The 26,233-nt window shown below is 38.7% G+C and overlaps 1 long non-coding RNA gene across 1 annotated transcript; it reads left to right on the top strand.

The window, feature by feature from the left end:
• Positions 1-399: 399 nt before the first annotated feature.
• LOC132322322 (uncharacterized) lies at positions 400-19,042 on the top strand. Its single transcript, XR_009485091.1, has 2 exons — positions 400-862; positions 15,371-19,042. It is a non-coding gene; the product is annotated as an uncharacterized LOC132322322 (long non-coding RNA).
• The last annotated feature ends 7,191 nt before the right edge of the window (positions 19,043-26,233 follow it).

Here is a 26,233-nt window from a genome sequence, read left to right as displayed (position 1 = left end):
TAAACCAGACAACTTCACAGATGCAGAGAGGATGCACCTGAAGATTAACTGTGGGGCAAGTGTCCGTACGTGTTCACAATGCTGCCACAAAGCCTTTGTGCATTTGTTTTATTTGACAGGATATCCACAGATGTGCCATAGAGATTATTCTGCGAGCATAATGACAAAGACCACAACTGCATCTGCCTTTTGATCAGCTCACTTCCTTGCTGCTTGGACCACAAAAGACGCTGACAGAGAGAACACAGTGAACTCCTACAGCTATTATGAGCATTGTGGCAATATTTTCGGCAGATTTCCTCTGTACCATTGCTGTTTTGTTTACTGGGAGCCTACATCAAAAGAAAGAAAACAAGAACATAGTCTCTGGCCCTGAAGTCAACAACCTCTCATTCCTCAAATCAGCATCTAATTGAGTCACTTGTGTCTGGCTTCCGGCATCAATACAACGTCATTGCTCAGTGTTTTTTCCTTTTCCACTGACACCGCTGATGCACACTGTTAGAGAGTGCTGCTTAATTAAACCACAGTGACAGGAAAAGTGACCCAAAAACGCAGAGTCTAATAAAGCCATGAGCATAAAAGTTGTACTTCTTCACCTTAGACGTCAGTTATGATGTAGTTTTTACCAGAGCACTGCAAACATTTTATACATTTTTGTATTTTTAACTCTCCAGTAAGTTAAGTAAGGTAACACAGTAGGGACTACAAGAGCTGCTGCTTATGCAGAGTTGAATTTGGTTCATCCCAGGCATGAGACATTGTAATTCTATGTAATTCTGGAGGGACACACAGACTGACATGAATTTCAGGAGCTGTCTGAGGTTGTCCTGCAGGAGGTTAACTGGACAGAAGTGTGCAGGTAAGACGGTGAAAAGGACAATGACCTTTTATTGCCTGGCTCTGGTGTTTTTCTGAGAGCTTTTCTTCTGTGTCCACTGCAGAAAATACTCCAGCTGGTAGCCGTTCTACCATTCCAAAATATAATTTGAGCTCAAGTTCTCTGTAAAAGTGACTGCAGTAGTCATTTGCTTTTTTCACCATCCTGGAGCTACCTTTCTTCCATGCAGTAGCCCAGCACCTAAAGTGCGTGGTAATTATGAAGAGTTTTTTTCCTTATTTGAACTTCACAGTAAAAGAACCAAAATTTTTTTCTATTTCAGCAGTGTAAAAATGTAAGAAAATGCAAGATGCACAAGAAACCCAGATATTATTTGCTATTCAAATGCCACAGTGATTCTGGATCTTTGTAACACAAATATTTGCCTCTTAGCAAAAATACCTACACAGCTCTATTACTTTTGCATGATTCCCAAATGCTAGGATATCTGACATCTTAATTCAGGTAAATTTTATCTTCTGAAACTTTTCAAAGATATCTGCTTTGCAGTAATTAGAAAGAATCACAGGCAGTTGTCAGATCCACAGGATGGAGTAGTATGGGATGCATCAAATAAAACTTCAGGAACCTTTAGAAAGAAGAAGAGGGAAAAAAAAGGCAATTTGGTGCATTTTAGCAGGGTGGGGTAATAGGTATTTTTGAAAAGGAAATTTTCTTCTAGCCTAACTTCCTGAAGGGCCTATGTGACCAGTTAATGCTATTAAGATACAGGAAGTGATTAGACTTTGAAAGCCTTCACTCCAGAGCACACAGAATGCTGCAACTGAAACTAAGAAACCCACTGTTATGTTCCACACAACTTTCTGGTAAAGAACAAAGTTACAGATCTATAATTTGTCTCCAATGAGATCTGCTTGTGTAGAAATAAAATAGAGAAAATGCTTTTGGCTACTTCACAATATGCTGGCTTCATAGAGTACATTAGAAAGCAAGGTTAAGATAGTAATTGTTTCACACCAATGTATTTAGAAGTGTTTCCTAATCTTCATTATTCCTGCTCCATTGCTCTTTATAGAATATTGATTTTTTTTTTCCTTTGGGAGCATCTTATGACAACACCACGATACAAGTCAATGAAATTGAAATATTAAATGCATTTTCAGTTGTTATAAAAGAGATTAAGACTTTGAATTTGGGCATTAATGAGCTGCTTCATCACTGCATGAAGTCAGTGAATATATCATGGGCTCAGCAGCTCTAGAAACAAATCCACTTAATTTACAAGGATTTAGATAATTAATTTTGGATTAAAAACTTCAGTTAAAAAATCCTTTCTTGTAAAGCAGTGAAGAGGCTGCTTCATGTTAGGAATATGTTTAAATTAAACTTAAGTCCATGAAGTTTAATACATAGAACAAATATCTAAAGCACGTACTTTTTTATGCATGTTTAGAATCTGTAATAAGCAGAATTAGTCTCTATTCTGAAACAAAGATAGTGGTACAGTCCCTTAAAGGTAATTTACAAAACTATCACTATCGCAGTGGAGTTACTGTAGGGTATTCCAGGGTACTTGAGAGGTAGGGGTCAGAGCCAATAAAAGTAAAAATCCAGAGACAGAAACAGTTTGGAAAGGCTCTGCTTGGGTTTTTCCAAAGCTTTCAGCAAATGCTCAGTCCCTCTGCAATGCCTTCCCCTTCCAACTGCCACCATGCATGCCCAACTCATTTCCTGCTCCCATTTCAAAGCCAGATTGAAACTCCACATGAGCCCTCTAAGGATGCAGGAGTAATTGCATTACTCCTAAGGACATTGTGCCCATCGCTCTCCCAGCCTAAAAGTCTCAAGTGGGTTGTAATCCCCACTTTTACAGGAAGGAAAGGGAAAGCAAACATTGAGTACCTCCATCCCACAGGCAAAGTACAGCCTAAGTCATGAAATGTAATATAAATCAGAAAGGACAATACATGGAAGGGAACAAAAAGACATTAGCAATTAATATCTGATGTCTTAACTAAAGGTATTGATTCAGACATCCACTGAGGGACAATAAAACTAATTTCTCAAGCACTGTTGCTTTTACTTTGGTATTATCAACATATTCTTTTATCTAAATCGCATTCCTTAAACAGCTGCTAAATGACAATATATATTTCATGGCTGTAGGCATTGCATACAAAAGGTAAAGTAATGTGGCCTCAGGAATATTAACAATTGACATCCTGTTGTAAGTGTACAACCTGAAGATTTATACCAGCAGGCAGTTAAGGGACATTTTCCTTTATGTGCTGTAGCATATGAATTTGAAGAAAGACTTTTTCCCATTCAGAATTCAGGCTCCTAATCACAAATGAGAGTAAAGTCCAGCTCCCAACTCGCTTACATAGCAGCCAAAGAGATCTACCCGTGTCTCCAGCCAGTGTACATTGACAGATAAGGGGTAGCACTGACGTCAATCCCAGCACAGGGCCATGTGCACTGCACAGCAATCTTTCTCTTTGATCTTTCCCACTGACTCCATGCAACGCTGATTGCAAGGGTTGCTGTAGCCTATGCCAGCTAAAAATAGGAAAAATTAAGTCAGTATTTGCTACAGACTTACAAGGACTGTCCCAGTTTTAGAAGATCCCATGTCTTTCTTGATTGACAGCATGTAAAAATCATTCCAGGTCTCTTCTGCAGCTTTTTACCATTGACAAAGCTAGGAGCACTTGAATGAAAATGTTCATAGTTTTAATATACTGTGTAGGTGTGAAAGCCCATTTTTGCTGTACGTCTTGATCTGAGGAGTCTAAAATTTCTAAACATACCTTCCTTTTATCTAAGGTTCCATTTTACATCTGAAAATGTATAAATATTTGAGCAGTTCAGGAAGTATCATCTAGCTTATACCCATGTCCCTCTAAGGAGGCAGTATTTTTATCTGGGGTATTATTTATACCTGAAGTATTTGGGATCAGATGTAGTTTCCAAAAATTCTTGGGGTTGACAGAACTTAACCTTTTTATTTGGTTTGTAAAAAAAAAAAAGTGGAAGCATGTTGTTCTTCAGCATCATGGCAAGGAACTGGCAGCCCTGTCAGACCTTCTTTTCTCCATGCACCTCCTGTCATGGCTCTTTACCAGAGGGAAAGAGGTTCTTTTCACCTAAATAGAAGTTCTCTCCTAATTATGTCAGATCTCATGCAAATGTATCCATGGAAAATGGGTATGTGCACAGGGAACCCTTTAACCCTTTTCCTATGAGGCAACATAGCCACCTGCCAGGTTAGAAACTCCCTTTTATGGTTAAGGCATGATCACCTGTGAGCACCTGCTTGTGAAATACCAGAGAAAAGACATGAGCTCAGAGGGCTTCAGCCTGAGCTGGTAAGCCTGCTACACTGGGGAAACTGCTTCCCCAGCTGCAAAGCTGTGCATCTTTGAAGAAAGAAAGACATAATTAATAAGGTGGAAGAGGCCATGCAGGGGGACATGCAGCCTCGCATTCTAACAAGCAGTGGTTTCTCCCCAGAGAGGGGAATCCTGAGTCTCATTCCTTGCTTCCATGTTGTTCAGGGACAATGCAAAGCACAGCAATCAATACTGAAACCACAGCATCTCCCCTTCTTCCCTTCACTCTCCAAAAGAGCATGAAAGCCTGCATCATGGCATTTGGCTCCTGTGCCTCACCAGACCAAGGGAGGCTTCTCTGGGGGGAAATTACATTTTTACACCAATTTGAGCAGCGAACACTCTTCTTCTAACTGTTCAGCTACACTAATGGCACATTTATGTCTTTTCTCTGCTTTGCTGTGAGACAAGACTTCAAACCTTTTATTTTAACGTTTAACCTTAACTTCAGTTCTTCACCAGCCACATTTGTCAGCCAGAAAAACCTCTTCTATCCCCCCAGCCACCCTGGGGAACTTACTCTGCATACATGATTTGGTTATAAAACAAACCATTATATTATTCCTCACTAATGGATTATACTCTGCAGAAGTATTTAAAAATGTAGCTCCTGTTATTTCTAATGAAATTCTAATAATTTCTATTTGTAACTTTATCCTCCATATGAAGAATGGATCTAACTACATCGTAAAAGATTTTGTCATCCATTTCATAACTTTGGTTCAGTACTAAAAACCACCCCTGGGGTGTCATAATGGGCCCAACCAGTGTGATGAGTCCTCACACAGGTTCATGGAACTTGTAATTCTTGTTCCTTTTCCTGGGTTTGCTCAGTCTCACTTACTCTTCTCCTTGAGGGATCCAAGAAGTTTGCAGCTGTGAGTCATCAGTAAGCAATGGTGGTGACTTCTAGAGAGCTGTATCTCGCCACTCACTACCACTCAGGGGACAGGAAGATCTGGGAGCAGAGGGGTTAACCTGACTGACAGCATGTCCTTAGGGATCAGGACTGAGAGAACATGAGACACTGACAAGTTATTTGGCTATTCTTGCTCTTCTTCATTCCACTCACAAATTTCTCAGAGACACAGATTCTCAAAACAAAATGTTCCTTTTTGCTTTAAAACCACAGGCAGATTCTCATGAACAGCCGAAGCGAACATGAGCAGCTCATGAACATGAACTTCTCATGAACAGCTGAAGTGCAAGCTAACAACCTTGCTTGTTTGAGGGTGATGAGCTTGAAGGGTGGGATGGTTTTAGTTCTGGCAGCTTTTTCTAGATTAGCATGATTTAGTATCCCAGGTGCACATACACCAGGATCAACAAAAACACATTGGCAGTTCTAGATCCAGTGAGTTACATTCTTTTAGTCAACACCCAGCCTACCAGAGTTGAAGGAGCATTTGGTCAACACTCTCAGCGACAGGACAACATTCTTGTGGTGGTCCTGTGCAGAGCCAGGAGCTGGACTCAATCCAGGAGTTGGATCCTTGTGGGTGCCTTCCATCTCAGGATGTTCTGTGCTTCTTATCCCACAGATTTTAGTGATTTCTGTAAAAAAATTGACATTCCACTCTGGCTATCAGCTGTGGAAAGTCAAGCAGATACCTAAATATAGATTTAGCAACCTAAAAAAATCTTTCTATATCATTTTGGCCATACTCCTTAAAGTGGTTTTGGACAAGGATTTTGAAAGAGAAGTTTAGAAATTTGTAGTTGTTGTAGTACTAGCAGTAGTAGTAGCAACAGTAGTAGCAGTAGTAGTAGTAGGAGGAGGAGTAGTAGTATTGAAACAAGACTGTTGACTCTGCTCTGCTACACAAATTTGATTTGCTATGCTAAGCAGTATATTATATGGAATATATATATATAGAATATATGATCATATCTCTTTCATTGAAACAGGATTCTTCCCATTTGCTATATGTTGCAAACAGAAAATATGTTATGCTGTACTGCCATACTCATAAAGACAGCAGAATAAAAAGGTCTGAAATTGATGTAGCCATACTCTGTGATTGTTCTTTTTATTTCTAGCTAATGTTACTGTTTAACATTATCTAAAATAGCTACAAAGATTCATATCTTCCATGAGCCTGATGAAGAAATTGTTCAGTCAAGATGGCTGGAATCTAATTATTTCCTAAAATTAATTAAAATTAGCATGTAAAAAGAAAAGCTACCTCATCTGCATTGTGGATGAGAAAAATGGGGGGAGAATGTGATGTATAAGGAGCGAGAGCTAGAAAAAACATCAATCTCCTTTCAACTTCAACCATACCTTTCTACTTAGCAAAAATAGCTGAGATTTCAGAGCATTTTTACTCACACCATTATACAGAATGCTTAAAAAATCCTTTGGCAGTGTGGAAGGTTCTCTGATGGTTCAGACACCGTCTGCAATGCTGAAAGGCCATAGATCTGTTTTGGCCTCATCCAGAGGAGGTGGTTTGACCTTCAGGATTTCAAATTACAGACTGTGAGTGCCGTGAAGGTGAGGAAGACCTCAAGTCATTCTGCTTTCCTACCATCAGATAAGACATTGGAAATTACCCAGAAATTTTTTACAGCAACAATTTTCCAAATCAACTGTAGCATGGACTGGAAAATAAATAAAAGGAGAAATTACTATAGGGGACATTCCGACACAAAATAATTACAGAATTGCAGAAAGTAAATAATTACAGAAAGTAAACTCATCTCAAAGGAAGGGAATGTGAAATTCTTTAAAATCAGCTAACATGAAGAAAAAAATTTCTTGTGTGTGTGTTCTGAACTTAATTTTGAACCTAAAACAGCTTTACATAAATTTAGAGGTCACTGGTTTACCCTAAACACTCAGAAAGAAAGACTGTACTGTTCTCAGCTTTGTGTTGTGGTGGTAACAGTTCTCAGGTGCTTTTATCACCATCATTATTTTTATTTTTCTCAGGCTGTGTACATCAATGTCATGACCTCTGAGGCCAAAATAAGTGACAGAAATTGGCAAGAAGAGTATTGATTTAGGGAGAAGATGATGTGGGGTTTTTTAAAATATCCTTAACTGTTGCTCTATTCCAAGGTGATCTCGAGTTACTCCTTGAAAATTAAATTGCTGCTGGTTGCTTTCCAGTGTACTAAACAGATGAATCTTACAGCCCATTTATCTCAAAACAGATCAATTGTGCATGTCGAAATGCATATCATCTACCCTAATGACAATGCCTTTCCAGTCACACACTGTATACATAAGTACTTAAACAAGAGGGTGAATTTCTTTTTCATTCCTTCACAATTCTGTAATATGTTATTGTTATTATGTGCTAACAAGTGCTAGGACAGAGAGAACACAAAGTATGTGTGCTGGATTCATAGTAACTGTAAATGAAATATTCTCTGTATCTGAAAAAACCCCAGAATGCAAATAGCAAAGGAGAGACTAAGTCTATAGCACAATAGAATTATGAGAAAATCCAATAGCACTTTGAGTACAGATGAATTAATATGATATATGACTGTGAACTTTTTGGATACTTCTCACCATAAGTAAACATCCATTTGGATGTCCTCAGAAACAACAACACATGAGAAGCATCCAGATTTCTAGAACTGGCATTATTCTTGTGTTTGAATAAACATTTCCTTTTCTAACCGCAGTCCATTCATTTATTTGTTTCTGCTCTTATTTCCTTTGGAATCTCTAAGTGTTGTGGAAAAATCCACAGGCAAAAGCAAAGGACGAGGAAAAAATGACAAATTTTCCACACAGGGCTCTGTCACTGGTATGGCATGTTGCAAAACTGTGGGTCTCTCTAGATCCACCACAGTCAGCAGTATCAGGGCTATCTACAGTATCTGTAGAATGCTGATCAGTATCTCAGCACCAAAGGAAATATATTTAAGGGAGCAAAGTCAAGTGAAAATCAGCTCTAGTATCATCTTCCTTGCAGTTGAGCCGTAAATTCTAAAGACCTTTTCTCCTTCTTTCTCTAAACTGATTTGTCATCTTTTCTTGCAGTTTTCACTTTAAGTCTTTGGTAATTAGTTCATGGGAAAAAGAAATTTAGTTTGCCTTTAGGTCTGAAAACATATAGTCCAAGATTTGTTCAAACTTCCCAGGCAGAGATACACCAGAAAGCCCTTCTTGGGAGTTCCTTAGTTAAAGCAGGGTTAGGAGGGTTCATCTCAAGGGAATTCACCTCATCCCATTACATTTTATAAACTCATCTCAAATGTTTTCAAAGAGTAAATATGTTTTGAAATGGTAATAATAATGTGGACTTTATGTCTACTTGTATATGTGTGTTTGCTTGTTTTATATATTTTCTCATAGGAAGAAAAAGCTGCTTTTCCCAGCTTTCTCAAAACAATCTTCATCATTTCCAATGCATCACATCCTAAAAAGAGCACAATGTGCTGAGCAATTACCTCACTCAGAGAAGTTCTTGATAATAGAAATGCTTTTAATGCAGTTTGTCCTCCCAAAGGATACTTCTACATGGATACATGCTTTCTGAGACCAGCTGGCATTGAAATAAAATGCACCAAAAGAATCTAGAAAAGATACTCCTCCCTTAACTGAACTTCCTTTATGCTTCATCCCACTCCTCACATATGGAATTTGCAGCAATTTTTTTTTTCCTGCCAAATCTTTGCTATTGTTTCAGCACACTATTGTTTTACAGTAAAATGCAAGGCAACAAAACTCCTTGGAAATGTTTTGTGAAGGCTTTGGTCTTGATACCAGTTATTATTATTGCTCCAAATATTGTTGTTATCATAATGCACTGGAAACAGTAGCACTGTTAAGAAAATAATTGTTAGGATGTCCAGTGGGATTTTCATAGTGTGAGAGTCAAAGCTCACACAGGGCCCAAACACGAGTGATCTTAGAAGAATTGTGTTAAGGAATTATGTTAAAGATGTACACTTCAAAATACTTACATCTTACTATGCTCTAGCACTGGTATGGACATTACCCAGAAGGACATTACAAATTTACTTTATTTATATGTAAACCTACATTTTGGTGGAGATGTGTAGGTAATATCTCCACTGTGATCTGAACCTAAAACATAAAAGAGGTATTTCCTGGAGCAGAAAAACACACCTCATTGAAAGGAAATTCAAAGCTTTTTGAAAAAAAAAAGCTTTTTTTTTTTTCTAGGCTCCTGTGGGCATTATCTCCTAACAACACCTTTGCTCTTACAGGACTGTGAACACTGGCTTGGCAGTAATCTTTCCTGCTCTCTTCCTCTGGCAAATTGCTTTGCTGTGATTTTTGGAGGTTAGCACTAAAGGTCTTGACATGTTAAAAGGCTCCAGAAAATGTTCTGTGAATAATGGGCTGCAGAAGGCGGTGATGCACAAGGAACTTTTCCAACGTCTACATGCAAGGCATGGACTCTCACTTCTGGGGCCACTTCCAGTCTGATGTCACAATTCCAACTGGGACATTGTAAAACAAAGACTTGCTCTTTTCTGCATTGAATGATGACTAATAATATTCATGCCTTGATAGCTGAAATAGGTTAGCTTATTATTACAATTCAAGGCCTTTTGGCTACATAAAGCAGCATCCTGGCTGGAGCAGGCAGGGGTATGTTCTGAGGTCTGCAGTCCCTAGGAGATGTCAGACTCCAGAACAAGGCATACGTGCTCTGAAGGAAATACCAGTGGTTTTCATCTGCATTTGTGTACCTTTCCTCAACCATGATGAAGAGAAATCTGAGTCATCTTTTTGCCCTTTGACCCCAAACTTCTCTTCAATTTACTGTTTATAACTGTCTGAAATCTTTGTTCTCTTGCTCTGGAAAAAATAATTTATGCAGTCAATAGAAAGACCCTTTGTTCAAGAGTTAGTGATAGTGTTTCCTGCAACAGCCAGACAAACATGCGATGTCCTACCCTCAGAAGTTTTATTACTAGTAAGACAAAAGCATAATAGTCTCATCAAACAGACGGATCAAGTGCAATCCACTTCATATGAAAGCATGTAAACCAGGAAATCTGGGACTTTTACAAGGCTGAGCTGTAAAAGAATTTAGTAGAAAGTCATATCGAAGCTTAAAGGTATAAAACATAAACATGTGAATGAATTCTAGCCTAGTCTTTGATCTCAGCTTTGACCTTATTAGTATGTTTGTCAATGGATGCCTTCAAAAAGAAACAACTTTTCCTTTTTACTCACAAACACTGTTACCACTGCAATTGTCTCTGCAATGGCACAGCGATGCCATGTGTGGGGGGTTTTCTGAGTGGAATGGCAGCTAACAAGGCCTTTGGACTTGGAAATCTTAAGAAACTTTCCAAATGTCAGTTAGTATCATCATGCTCATAAAGCTGGGGAAATCTGAGGATCAGAAAAGTGATGCCAAAAGTAGGTTAAATTTTCATTTTGATACTCCAACGTGGCTTGCATTTCCGTGCCCTTACTCAACATTGACTCGTATTTGCCATCCATATAAAGATAAGCATAGGAGTGACAAGTGATTGGAATCTGCACATGGGGTGATTCACAGCTTCTTGCCACATGAAAAGAGAAATAAGCACAGAGGAAGAAGAAATAAGGTTTTCCACTTCAGACATTTCAAAGGTGTTAATAAAAATGCAAGACCTCAGGTTTTAAATACTTTTCTGGAAGCTTAGTTCAATGCACTGCTGAAAGGGAAAATCTGAATTAAAAACAATAACTCTGTGAAGATTTTTTCACATAAAAACAGTAAAAAAATCATTTTTGCTCCCCAATAATAGATATTTTTAATGAAATTCCAACACACTGTTGAAAGGAAAAATCTGAACTAAAAACAATAACTCTGTCAAGATTTCTTCACATAAAAACAGTTAAAAATTCATTTTTGCTCCCCAATAATAAATATTTTAGATTAAATTAATAGATTAGAGCAGTTCTGGACAATCAGAAGAGCAATTTCACACAAATTGTTACTAGAGGAGGGAATGCCAGGTTGAATCCAGTTCTTCAGAAAGTATAGTTGTTTTTGTGGGTAAAAGGTGCTCAAAAGAGTGGTACAACACAAAGAGATTTTTTTCTCTATTGCTTGGATTGCATACAGCATTTCTGTAGCAGCACCAATGTCAGAAGTACATCCAGACACCCACCAGTAAATACTGAACAATGTTGAAAATCTTCTTTTTTAAACAAGGTCACATGTGAAGCTTAAAAGAGTTGCCTGTCTTAAAATTTCGAGTCAGAGCTATCGCTCTACATATGCTTCTTGTGACATCCTTGTGGAAATAATTAGCGTCAAAGTGAGTAGCCCTTTCGTGACCCCACTACATTTAAGTCCAACATATGTCAGGATACCTAAAATGGAAACCGTTCTGAGGGTTCTCTTACATCAAAGTCTAGAAAAGAATTACAGAATACTGTAAAAGGGTGTCTGCACAGCTGAGAGTTGGCAGAGTTCATCAACTTTGAAGTGTGATGAATATGAGTTAAAACTCTGACATTTTACAGCCCAGAATCAGTGTCAGAAACTTCCACAGATCATCTTCTATCAGCCTGCTTCAGGGTCAACTTGTTATGAAAAATGTTCTGAAAACTCATTTATTGTTTTACCCTCAACAACTGTAAGAACCATTTGTCAAACTTCAGAGGAATCTGCTGGAGACAGCAGCACTGTTCGCAGCAGTTGGCAGCAGCCTGGATATCCATCTTCTGCAGAAGTGGTTTTCTTGAAATTCTACAAGCTGCTACAAACAAGTTTGATGACAATATGAAGTCACTGTGAGGTCAGTTGTAATCAACAGCAAACTCTGCCTGTTACTAAGTCAAGGTAAATAGCAATAAACTGTGTCTGTGTTAGGTTTAAATTGAGGTTTAGATTGTTAATCTTTCTTTAGCCTCGCCCCACAGTCCTAAAATAGATTACCACCAAAACTCTTTGAAACATTTTTTTTAGGATTAGGACATATATGCCAGTAATTTCACCTCGCTGGTATTCACATGCATGTTGTTTGCTTCACTTATAATTTTTAAATGAAAGAAAATTTTTAAAATCTTTAAAAATCTTGGTTTCCTTTGTTATGCCTTGCATCCACCTCATAGCTACATTTCATGGTTTACAAAAATTACTACAGGGAGACATTTCAAAGTGCTATAATAAAAGAAAAGACTGGGGTTGTATACAATTCCTTGTCTGCCTCTCCCAGCTTTCAAGTTTTCCAAGCCCTCTGCTTTCTAGACTTAATAACCCTAAATATTTCAGGGCTGTCAACACTTCACTGGAGATTTATCTTGTCCATCTGGAAGATCATGAAATTCCTTAAGGGTTACAGAAATGCCATGCCAAGAGTCTTTCTGCTACCACCCTGTTCTGGCAAAACATCCTTCACAGTCTGACAGCAAGCAGTTTTACCATTTTGGGGAGTACATATTGCCAGCACTGAAGCCATTGAAAAGGTAAATTAAACTGAAAACCCCCAGGAATCAAGTCATGATTAATATCCAAAAGCTTTTGTGAAAGTTTTAAAGTTTATTGAAGAAAATGTCGTATGTGAAAGCAATGTATTTGCTTAAGATAGATCTGCCTTATCAGCACATTCTGATAGGGATTGCTGCTTTTTTAAAAAAAGTAGAGCAACAAAATACCAGGGAAAATGTCAAGCAATAAAGTATCATTGTTATTGACAATGTTCTATTTGCATATCTCTGGGAAGCTGATATTTCTTCAAAGATAGGAATGAAAAAATACTACAAAAAGATCCCTGAAGAAAGAAAACCCTTATTTTTCCCCTCAGCACTTTGTGCCTCTCTACTACTGCTTTCAATGCTTCAAATTATCAAAAAGCCTGAAGTCATGAGACAAGATTCCTTGGCATTCATTAGCAAACCAAACTGAAAACAAGAGAGATCCCATTCTGAGGATCTGTAGACCTTAGCAGACAATACAGACATGGACAAGAGAGAAAGGAGAGATTGTTATTGACAAGGAGAAAGGAGAAAGGAGAAAGGAGAAAGGAGAAAGGAGAAAGGAGAGAGGAGAAAGGAGAGAGGAGAAAGGAGAAAGGAGAAAGGAGAAAGTCTCCTTTTTAAGGAGTAACAGGCTTGCTGGAAATATTCCTAATCTCTGGTTTACTGCTTTTCAAGAGATACTCTGAACTTAAAAACGAGTCTCTCAAAGGAGGTAAACTGTCTGAAATGATTGGCTTTGCAGTTGTGTTTATCTGGTAACATTAACTTCAGGTCTCTCCTGACCTGCATAATAACATCTCCTGTAGCCTCAAGCAATGAAGCCTGCTGCTCTGGTTTTTGAAGGTCAAACTGAAGGATTTTGTGCATTGCTTTAATATGGGCCTTTGATACTCCAGGCATTTGGGGAATGATGCTCAGAGGTCTTCCAGCAAACTCTGCACGCCTTGGGAAGGGTCAGTGAAAACAATGCTAGTGATATTTATATGTATGCTCTAGGTATCAAAACCCACAGGTACTATGTACAAAACCATCAAGGAACAAAACGTTAGTGTGACAGAAACAGAATTTGGATACCTACCCCATCTTTCAGATGCAGTACAGCCCCCAAAACAGCAGTGTAAATTCATCTGAAACATCACCATGAGTTGTTACATGTAGCATATGCAGCCATGCACAGGTTTCCAGAAGCAGCAAACCCCCAGTGGGGCTCTCCCATGCCAAAGAAGGTAGGTAAGGACTTCACAGGTGTGTGGTGATCCCACAGTGGGAAGACAGGTGGTAACAGCCAGGTTCTATTCATAGCAACACACAGCTGCAGTCTGAAAGACTTTCCAGACTAGCCATGAAGCAGGAGGAACAGCCATCAGTTTGCTACCTGCTGGAACTACCTTTCCTTGCCTGTGCCAAAGGGGGACTGGGTGTCATCCTTTGTACTCACAGTTTTCCACTCAAACCCAGAAAACTAGAAGCCAGACCTTGAAGCTCATTCATTTTGATCACTGCAATTTCTTCCAGTGTCAAACCTTACACACCAAATGGGTGAGATCAGACCTACCTGCAATTGCCCAAGTATTCCTTTAGGCAGTATTTGTGCACACACTTCCAAGAAGGCATCCAGCCAGATCCTTCCCAGCACTGACTGGAAGCATTTCTAGCTTACTAGCCAGCAAAAGGAAGTAACAATGCATGGTAAGAAGCACTCTCTTTTTTTGGGCTGGATACCTAACTCTCTCCTGAGCTCTGTCATCAGTGATGATCCAGAAAGGGAAGTGCCAAAATGTGGGGTTTGCTGAGTCTTGTGACTGGAGCAAAAGCCATACATTACCAGCCTTCAAAACCAAATGAATAAAATACCCTTTGTGCTCAAGATTCTGAGTAGATAGAAGGGTCTCAAAATCAGTTCTGGTTTAAGGTACAACAGCTCCTAAGGGAAGATGAAGTGCAGAAATATTCTAGAACTTGTGTTTTAGTTGGTGGCTGTCAGAGGTCAGTGTCTGCAGATCAGGTTTCCAAGGCATCCAAGACAAGGGGCAGTCTGCAAAACCTTCCTTCTAAACATTGTCTGCTCTTTCAGTCTTGCAGCTACTCTGAGCATCACAAGGAAGTGATATCCAAACACCTTGTTACCAGTTTCTGCAGTCCTGATCCCGAGGTCACTTGTTGCCCTGATAGTTATTTACAATGCTGCTTTTATGCACTGCAAACAGTTTGATGTGACATGCTCCAGCCACAACAATTGCTTGCAAATTCTGAAATGAGTTGCTCCCAGGGAGTTCTGGGGCAACCTGTTGCTACCATCCCATAACGGGACTCTGCAGAAGAAGTAAGAGACTATTAGATTTCAGATTTCAGATTGCACAGATTCACTGGAAAGTGAGACTTTTGCATAAGGCCACTGCCAGACACCTGAAGAAAGAGACACTGAGACATCCTAGGCCTCTCAAGTTTAAGAAGCATTCAGAAAATATTTTGCCATATATATAAGACTAGAGCAAAGAGGAGAACTCAATGGTGTTGCAATGCAGCCTTCATTTCTGCAGGCCATGCAGAAAAGCCATCACAGGCCCTGAAACTATTTTGCCATGTTGCCAAATAACCCTTTTTCCACTAAAGTTAGTTAGATTGAATTAAGCATGGTGCAGACTTCACTATCCTTCCTATTTGTTGGACTGGCTCCTTTTTCAGCTTTCTTACAAGTTTGTAAACTGGGTTGTATTGTAGGGTTCACACAGCCGAAGAATCCTCTTCTCTTTAATGCAAGGCCTCTGCTACAATAACATTCATGCCCTCGGAGAGTCTGCCAGCAGATAAGTAAGGATGACAGCATTGTGTGATTCATGGGTGAACCTTTCCACAATCACCTTATAAAGCAAGAGGATTAAGGACAGGAACGCTGTGACTCCATCCAGTTCAGGTATGCACTCCCAACATCCTTGTTTGCTGTGTTGCTAGGTGTTCTACCTACCTACATACCACATACGTCCCACGCTGCTGATAGGAGCTTAAAAAAATTATCAGCAATTAAATGTTAATAATGGCCTGAGCCAGGCACAGTGTCAATATCTATTATGTCCCCCTGACATACTTCTGTCAATGAACATGCACATGTCTGTAAGTGTGCATGCCACTAGGGCGTGGGTTAGTGTTAAAGATGGTGTCAAGATTGAAGATCAATGCTAAGAAAACTGAAACAAACAAAAAACCAAGATGTTTTAAGTCACCAGCTAACATCTTCATGCAGAGTTGTCCCTTATTCTGAGCTCTTAAGTAAAAAGAGAGTATTTACTTTAAAAAAAAAATTAAATTATTCATAGTCATGGCCCTAATTATTCATAATACTCTTTTCCTAATTATTGCTGTACTATCAACAAGGTTCTTCTTTTAAATAAAGGATAGCATCCAAGAAGTTACAACTCATTTAAGCTCAATATGGGAGATGGGTAATAGGCCAGGACAAATGTACAATGTACAATGATGCATAATAGGCCATGTACAAATGTACATACAGGCGAGTACAATGCACAATTTGACAAAAAAGGAAGAACAGCATAATTAACTACAAAATTACAATCTAGACTTTCCCACCTAACCACCCAGAGCATATCCTTATCTTTAACTCTTTCTTTTGGCTCTCTCTCAACAGCTTATGGGTTTGAGGATACCATTCTCAGGCACCTGGCTGTTCCCACACACTGCAGGAATCTTGCCTACACAAATACCACTCCATCCAGGATATCACTGTGGGAGTCAGATGGAGTTAGCTGCTTTGGCACCTAACTCCTTGGTATCACAATTCCATGCTGGATCTAACCCAAAGTTCTCAGATGCAGTAAAAGAGCTCAGCATGGTTAAAGCCAGACAAGTTGAGCTGATTAGCACTACCGATAGAACTGGTCCTAATAGCACAATATATCATATAGATGTTTTGGACGACAAAACCTTTCCACTGAATTCAATAGACCTTGAATCTCTAATTCTGTGAAAAGAACATTTCCAGGTGTATTTATAGTAAGGCTTTTCATCTCTATTATTTACCACTACCATTAAAATCCAAACAATGACTGTGATTTTTATGATTTATGCAGTGATAGATATAGTCCACACTTGCCAAATCAACTCTGGCTTTACTGTAATGTCTCCCAGGAGCCATGGCTAGCACAAGGGTCTAACTGTCACCTTCTCTACACTGCCAAAACCAAAAACAATCAAAAATTCTCTCACTTTTCCAAGATGGTGAAACAATTTAGCAGCACCAAAAAAGAAAACCAGATTTGGGGAGAAATAATGATAATGGTCATTATTATGATGAGAATGAGCATAATGATGATGAGAAATAATGATAATATGGATAATGATGCATAGATAGATGTCTGCTTTAGTGAGAGGTCCAGTTTTTCTTCTGTCAGTGTAAAATGATCACACTGCATCTAGTCATGCACTTTTCCTTATGTGTGTGCTACTTTAAGAAGTGAAAGTCATTGTTACTGCTGAAACATTTGTCTTCCAGGGCAGCAGGGGAAGTCCCCAGATTTGTGTTGATGACTCTGCTCTCTGACCGCTGGCTTTCTGGGACACCAGGGACTCAGACTTCTCTGGGATTTTCATTTTATTCCCCTTTGAGGCTTACATCATTGGAATAGGTCACAAATAACCTTTAGAGATGTGGTATGCCTAGCAGTATCTTTCACTCTAGATAAGGAGTGACTGCCATCCATTTCATCAGTTGTAATTATAATGCTCAAGAGTTTTGCCTTAGGGTTAGGTGTGCTTGGTTTAAAATTCTTGACTGTCAAACCTGAAGAAAACTGGCAAAGCACTCCATAAGCTCATTCACTGTTTTTCTCTTTTTTTTTTTTTTTTCAGGAAAATTAGCCAGTCTAAAAGCTTCTACTTGTGTAAACAGATATGTGTTGAAGAAAGTTCAAACGAGCACTTCCAAACTATACTCCATTTTATAGCACAGGGCTCCCCAGAGCTGATTTAGCTATGTGCTAAGTGAATGATGGAGAAGAGAGTAGGGAAAATATCAAAAGAATTAAGGATAAAGAGAAAGATGACAAATCTGAACTAGCTGGGGTTTACAACATTGGTAAAACATGTAGATTTAGATGACTGAGTCAGAGAGATTTTTCCTTCCTTGTACCAGAGTACACCCTCCATGTACCACCGAAGTACATCCCTTCTGTCTGTGATTCCAGCTGACCTAGACAAGGAGAGAGACAAGGCCAGGGCCATGCAGCTTCCTGTGTCAGAGTAGAGAGTGTATCACTCAGGGACATGACTGGGCAGTGTAAAGGAACAGACCAGTGCAGTCTGTGGATTCACATCCACAATTGTACCAGTCTGTCTCATCACACGTGCCACACTGTACTTAAAGTAGGAAAGGGCTTGGATTCCAGGATATGCTGAGCAGCTTAAGCTCACACAGTTCAGGCTACAAGAGCTGTCAAGATGATTTTTTGCTGTTTCTGCAAATGAACTTTTCCATCTTGTTTGCTTTCTGCTAAGACAGGAAACAGCAACACAGATTGTCTATCTAAAGGCAGCACATTTCATATGAAACAGAAGTTCTCATTACAGCTGTCTGCTCTGCACTGCAGCCTATCAAGCAGCCTGGAAACACTGGGCAGGATAATTGTCAGTGCTGTAACAAGAAGATGTGTAATAACATGTAAATATTTCTGCATGTTAGAAATTATGTCATAACAAAATTGACTTGGCTTTTACACAAAGTTCTGTACCTGAGATGAATCACTTTGGTGCGTAATCTAGTAACGTTCTCTTTTTTTGCAATTGTGTTATATAAATGCTTTTACAAGGTGTGTATAACCCAGCAACACTGTGAGGGCTGGATTCCCAAAACACCTGAGCATGTTGTTCTCCACTGAGCAAATGTGCAGGTGAAAAAACCATCTTGTATTCCAGTGAAGACTTCTTTGCACTCAATCAAACAATGAAATAACTCGCAAAAGTTAACATCAGCGTGATTTTAACAATAAAGTCTTGTAGAAGTCAGGACGGGCAGAGCTCTTTGAACAGAAATGGAAAGCATGTCTGCATTGTGCAAGGATGTGCAAAGGGAGAACCTGAGCTAGCACATACCCAAACTGGTCTGTCTGCTTGGCAGAGCGGAGTGCCAGGCTACCCGCCTGTGCCTTGGAAGCAGGAGAGAGCAGCAGTGTGATACCACACCCAAGTAATGAGCTTGGCATCACTGTGCTGACACGGCCACCCTCCTCCAGATTCCAGGGCCCCATCAGCCCAGGCATGTGTGCAGTGTGCTGTGTTACACTGCAGGGGTAGGCTCAGACTTACATGGATCTTTGGATCAAGTGCAAAATGAAGGATTCAAGAGAGTGAAGAAAAGCAACCCCTCAAGTATAGGAAGAACAAGATGAAGAAGATTAGAGATTGCTTTGAACAAGGAAGGCCAGTCGTAGAAAGCTAATAAAATCTGGGTACATTAGCAAGTAAAAGATGGGGACATAAGACAAATCTGCAACAGGCCAGTGTAAAACATGCACAGTAATAAGCATTCAGCTAAGTAGTATGTGGCCTTGTGCTGGTTCACTGCATCCAGATGAGCTTCATCCCCAAGGACATACTAAATTAAATCGTCAATGTCCCAGAATATTTTGAGATATCACATTTGAACTCAACCAACATGAGAAACCTGGTCTGAAATTTCTGAAATAAGTATTTGTAATGCTACCTTTAAATCAGCTTCTAAAACAAATGTCTCAGGAGGGATCTAAATTTCTAAAAACATTTGGAAGTTAAGTGAACTTGGAACTCATAACTCTTTCTGGTATTATGCTAAACATTGTTTTTTTAATGAAACGTACTATCTCTTATATAAACCTTCTGTAAAATACAGTGACAGAAGAAATCTTCTTGCTGGTTGGTGTGGTTTTACAAGCTGGTTAAAACCATATGGACCATATATTGTGCAGATGAGTGACGATGCAACCAGTAAATGTTTTGTCAGAAAGGTCTTGGTAGTCACTGCTAACATGCAACCACCTCTGGGATAAAACTGTCATGAACACAAGTTGTTAAATCCATAGGAAACAAGAAAGAAAAGTCCCCTCACCATCAGTGCTGGAAATTTAATAGCAATTTGTTCTATATAAAGCAATTAAAAACTTCAGTTGAGGCAGAAACTTTATAACTTAATAGCCAGAGTATTTGAAATATTTACCCAGTTTTAAAATCAGCTCCTTCTCTGCATCACATACAGTGAGAATACACCTCAGAAGTCTCATTTTTGTTTGTTTGTGCATAAGAACAAACATCCCTAAGGATGCAACTGTCCCTGGAGATTAGAGAAGTTACAAGGCCATACCCTCATTCTTTCTCTGCCAGTCACTCCGAAGAATCAGGAACACCTAGGATCTTAGCACACATCAGATTCCCTGTCACCAGTCAGCAAATGAAGAGCCAGTAGAGAGCTGATGAATCCATATGTCAAAGGTTACGTTTTTCCTGACTGAGGAAGGGCTGCTTTCATTAAACTCCCTGAACCACCCTTCCTAACAACTTCTTCTGCTAAAAAAATATTTTAGAAAGGGAACAATTGAAAGGTCATCTTTCTGTCTGCATTGCCTCATATTTGTCACTTCTTATGCTACTTCCTCTTGACATCTATTTATAACTTCCTTGTATGAGCTGTCACATCACAAATTTATATGACCCAGTTAACATGTATACAATTGCTTCAAAGATTGCTCTAGTAACCATCTTGGTCATTAATTTCTAGGTCATTAATTTAGATCCTATTTTTGCCTTTGCCTTTGTCCTACTTAGGAAAATGACCAAACTGCTTCCAGAAGATTGCACAAAACACACCAATGACTGTAACCTGGCATCTGCATAACCTAAACTGTTTAAAGGGAGTTTCTGATTTCTGCCTTACTTCCCTAAATGCAGATTCTCTGCCTTCTCACTTAAAATGCATGACATAAGGAACATGTTGAGAGGAAGAGAGAAGCAATCAAAGGTAGCTGTAGCCAAAGCAAAGGAGGCCTCTTTATATACTCTGGCCAGTGTAAATGATTACTAAATCAGGAAAATCCATGCCCCTACAGTGAGGGAAAAGTTTCAAAAGAAGAAAGTCATCTGTTGGCTAATTCCAGAGATACTTACAAGGTTTCCATCCTCAGTCTCAATGCCACCCTCTCCTTTCAGAGCCCCTGTAGAAAACCTTGCTTGATGTGTTATTATACACATATTATCAAAATATTACCAAAATATTATACACGTATTATCAAAATATGTGCTGACGGCTGTGCTCAGGGCAGTTTGTTACAGAGCTAAGCCCAGCAAAATAAAAGGAGTGGCCATGTCCAAGATACTCCCAGGATACAGAGAGGACACAATGGACCGTTGTGTTAAGGCAATAGGACTTATATAATGATGTTTTTACGTTTATCATTTGATTAGAACTAAGTTTGCTGCATCTTCTACAGGGCAGTAGAGCTGTAGGCAATTGAGATGGTTCTTACCCAACTCATAACAGTTTCTACTAAAGACACAGGACAGCCCCAGGACTTTCACAATGTTGCCTGAGAGCGTTTTCCAAATTCTTCTTGAGCTCTGGCAGGTTTGGTGTCGTGTCCACTTCCCTAGGGAGGGAGTGTGTTCCACTGCACAACCTTCCTATGGGTGGAGAACCAAATCAAGAAGCTTGACCAAACACCCCAACATAGTAACAAGAGATTTTAGACCTTAGAAACTGTTCCTGTAGGGCAAGATTCAGCACAGCTCAAAGCAGAGTTGCTGGTCAGCAATGCTTAGGTGAGCTACCCCAATTAGATAAATAGAAACTCACTGCAAGCACTCCAGGAACGCGGGTGTGAGCAGTGTCTGCTTCTATTTTGGTGGCTCTCCCCGTGTCACAAGTTGCCTCATGGGGCTATGATGCAGTTGAGAAGGAAGGCCCAGTGTGTCCCTGGCAGAACAGGCAACTTAAAGGCAGACTGGACAGCCCTAACAACGCTCATTTGGATAATCACTCACCATCCTGTATTGCAGAGAGCTGTACTGGACGTGTTGTGCTGCACAGGTACATTGTCTTTCTTCCAGAACACATTCTCTCCATCACTGAGATTGGGAGCTACTTGTTTGCTCTGACCAGGTGGCATTTATTATTATTATTATTATTATTGTTGTTGTTGTTGTTGTTGTTGTTGTTGTTGTTGTTGTTGTTGCTGTTGTTATTTGAATTTGCTGTCATTGCTTCTACAGGGGCACCTTCTGTCTCTAAACTGAGTTTAGGGAAACCATAAAGACCTTGAAAATGTAATTTTATGAACAAGTACTTCAAAAACAATCAATTTCACAATTTATATAAATAAGAGAATGAAATTCTAAATACAGTAATCCAACCAAAACAGTGATCTGTATTTGACAGCCTGACTGGTGACTGACTTGCTTCTATGACCCTTCAAAGAACTCCTCTTTGTGGAAGCAAATATCAGCAATACACTTGAAGAACTCTGGAATGCACTTTTTAAAGTTTTTCCACAAATAGCTACGCCACAAACTCATTACAATTGTGTTACGGTGCAGGAACAAGCATACCTGTGCTCTCCTCCAAGCACACAGACAGAGCCAGGGCATCTCCTCCAGGTGGCTCCACACTTGGAGGGCTCTCCTCAGCCTGGGGCGTGCACAGCAGAGCTCGCAGCAGCCTCTTCTCCAAAGCAAGGAAAAGACTGAGAGAACCTACTGAGAACACTGAGCATGACATTTTCCTTCACCAAAAAAAGTCATGCTCAACTAGATTTTCCTCATAAAGAGCCCACATGATCCTGGTTATTAATAGCAGAGCAGATTTAGAATCACAGGAATTTCCAACCTCTGAAAATGTAATACACTTCTTTTATTCTATATCCAGAATTTATCCAGGCATTACATCATCCTTAGCAGACTTTTGTGGGCATCCTGTCACATTCCCTGATTTTTGAAAACATTCATAAGTCTGTTTGAGGCCTGGAATGAACTGCAGTTATACTGCATACAATACACAAGGACTGTGAGTCTTTTCAAGCAAGTTTCCCAGGCCATTTTTTTTTTATATCTATGAGTTGTCACAGACCTGCCCTTCACCGTAACGTTCTCTTGTCCACATAATGGTGTTGCAAGTTTGCAAGTTTCAGTCTTTCTCTTACCTTTTCTCTCAGATTCAAAAACTGTCAAGCCTGTCTTTGTCATTCATTGTGTCTGTCATGACCTGCCTTGCCTACGCCTGCCACAAACAAAGCCACTTAAAGGAAAAAAAAAGATGATGTGATTATTCCTCTGAATATTCTTTTCTAAGTCTCACTGTCATGTGGTATTTGAAAGTCCAGTGTATTACAACATGGATTTTCATTTAATGTGCCCAGCAAAGGTGAACATAAACACACATTTTCTGGATGCTGTTCCAGTCCACTCCACTCCTATTCCCATCTGAGTCTCTGTAAAGCCAGTGTAGCATAAAATCTCAAATGAAAATTTCTCAGGACATGTTTTATGCCAATTTAAGTTAAAAACATACATTTTAAAACTTTGCAGAATCAAGAAAAACTCTAAAGGGGTTCACTTTTCTAGAACACCTAAAAATTTTTTAATAATATTTTCTATCATTAAATGTCCTTGGCTACTTTTGTCTTCCATCTAATCCCAATCCATACAGAGTGAAGTGTGATAGGATTTAGGTCACAGAAAGTCAAGGTACTTGAATCAAATTGAGTTTGGGAAGGAATGACTCCTAACATTGATGAATGAAGCACAGCACCTATTTATATAAATATAAATATGCAATATCGACACAAAAATATGTGTTAAGATGCAATCCACAGAGTGTTTACAATCAAAACACAGAGGAGTCCCTCCAGGCACCAGCCTCATGCTTTGTGAACCCTTGCTTTCATATGGCATTGTGTTTTGGAAAGTGTTGAGGTAAATATCTCAAAATCAAATAACTCTCTCTGGTGAATCAAAACAAGAGGCTGGGAGAGCATGAGTTTTAATTCTCTATAACATTCTTAATAAAATTCTTAATTCTTAATAATAAGAAATTTTAGAATTCTGTAAGTGCACTCACCAGGCCTGATTCTGCTCTCAGATGAATTACTGTTGAGAGCACATATTTTAAAGTCAGGACTAAAGGAATTATAAGAGCTGTGGTCAGTCTTGTTCTACTTGAGCAAAATGCATCAACAGGTATTTTAATAGGCCTGCATGAAGTACATATATTTGATAATGATAACATTCCAATCATAGGGACAGCGTAAGCCAAGCAGATTTCAATGATAAATCTGTGCTTTATGGGCTTATGTAGAAGTTTCTATACACAAATTATTTCCACAGTTTACCTATGCATGCCTAAGCAGAGCTCCACATCTATGGGTAATTGCCACAACCTTTTTAATGTGAGCATCATTTTTTTACTCTGTATTACTTTTCTCACTCTGTCAAATGAAGCTTGTTGTAAATCAGTGTAGCGTGATAACCTTATATACTTCATATACTCATCAAATAAGATAAAGAAACATTGCCTTGAGAAAGACAAAAGTTAGTATTTTTTCAAAGAATTAACTGTAAGACAGAACAAATATTTGTAAGGTGACCTGCATGACAGAGTTAGGATACTTATGGCAAAATATCTGGATATTATTCTACATTATAATAGTAATTACCCACAAGAGATGGGTATTGTGGTTAGAAGAACTACCTATTTGTTCAGAGTATTCATATATAATAATTATCTTAGTGATGCCTAAATGTTTACAATAAATAATTTTTCCTTTTTATGTTGGAATTGTTCTTAGTTTAGTAGAAAAAGATTTTTCACCAAATATCATTTAATTTCTCTACTCAGTTGCACACACTGAATTTAATAGTGGCAAAAGCAGAGAACAGCTGACTCATTTCATGGAGACTGGAGTAGACATTTAATATAAGTGAATTGCAGTCATGCTAAACTACAAATATACCCAGCTAGAATCTTTATAACTCTTTAATGAATTTCAGAACTACATAATTCTTTCTGAAATATAATATTATAAAATAATTATCTCACATTATAATGCAAAATAGACAGATTAAGTTGGCTTTGGAAATGTAACAATCTAGGCTCATTAAATCACAGGTTCTGACACCAGCAAATTTTTCCAACATCCGTATGACTAAAACACCTGCTTCAGCTGAACAACAAGAAAAAAATGGTTCACATTGAGAGAACCCTGGTGGGTCTCAGTATAAAACCACCCACCTTGGAGCACTACTGCTTACCACGTGCGAGCCAAATTCATGCAAATATTTCCAAGAAAGAAAGCTGCACCTATTTGATTAAATCATGGGGTTTTACTGATATATTTAAATGGGCATTTTGAGCAGTATATTGATTTATTCTAATCTATTTTCAAAGTATAACATAGCCCCAGCATTATAATGATATATTGAAACATACGTGAAGCAGAAGGAGTTGTCAGTTACATAAATCAATTTTAAGGTTTAAAAAACAGCAAAACAAAACAACAAAGAAACAATGACAAAACAAAGTAATATTTAAAAACAAACAAACAAAAAAACCAAGGAAGCAAACGAACAAAAAAACACACCAAAAACCACTGATTGGAGCTAAAGTAACAGGGGCTTGAAATATGTTCAAAAGTGATCAATGTCAGCCAACAGCTTAACAGACTTCACTTACAAGTACAGCTGCAAAAACTGTCAAGGGTCATATAAAATACTATCACAGATTTGGGATGAATTTTTTGTGTGAGAATTTGTTACCTCCTTCTAAAAAACAACCTTTTTTAAAACTAGTGTCTCTGGTTAATTCTCATAGAAATCACTGTTTACAAAAAGGGACAATTCAATTAAAATCATTGTGAAATATGGTCTGCTCATAAAACCTCATTTATTTACACCAATAAAAGTTAAAATTTTTTGAAAGACAAAGACGCAATTGAGATCATCTTTCCCCAGGCTGAAATAAAAGTGAAAGCCAGGTCAAGGATCAAACTCCTGATATTTTCTAATTCCTGTTAAAAACTGAAATGTTTTTCCAAACCCAGGACTGGTGCAGATATATGAAATGTTCAAAAGAAAAAAAAAAGAATCATTTAATCAGAATCTCTTTTTTTTGTCTTATGAATAAATGAAAGCAAGACTACCCATATCTCTGCTGGCCTTGTATTTTGTACTGCTGTTCTTATAATTGCACTCTGATTTGTAGAATTTTTCTCAGGCTGCAGACACTCAGGATATCATCAGGTTTTTAAAAGGCATTTGCAATGATGCATGACAGCACAGACACTGAAAGAGACAACAAATACAACAATACCTCCAAGGAGTTAATACTCTGCCCTTTTTCTGCTTGTTTACTTGTCTGTGCAGAATGGACATGGCCACTTCAGAATGGAAATTTTTCATTCTTTTGGCCCAGAGGAGACATGCTGGGACAGATTTGAAATGGTCTCCTGGTTTGACAATGCCACTTTATTTAACACTATCAAAATGAGCAACAACTTGAACACATGCATATGCTGATTTCATCTAGCTTGTATTTCCCCAGTTTTCTTGAGGGAAAAC

This window comes from Haemorhous mexicanus, chromosome Z (genome assembly GCF_027477595.1).
Source record: "Haemorhous mexicanus isolate bHaeMex1 chromosome Z, bHaeMex1.pri, whole genome shotgun sequence".
NCBI lineage: Eukaryota > Metazoa > Chordata > Aves > Passeriformes > Fringillidae > Haemorhous > Haemorhous mexicanus.
The sequence above is the reverse complement of the archived record's forward strand: the minus strand, read 5'-3'. Positions and strand labels throughout refer to the sequence as shown.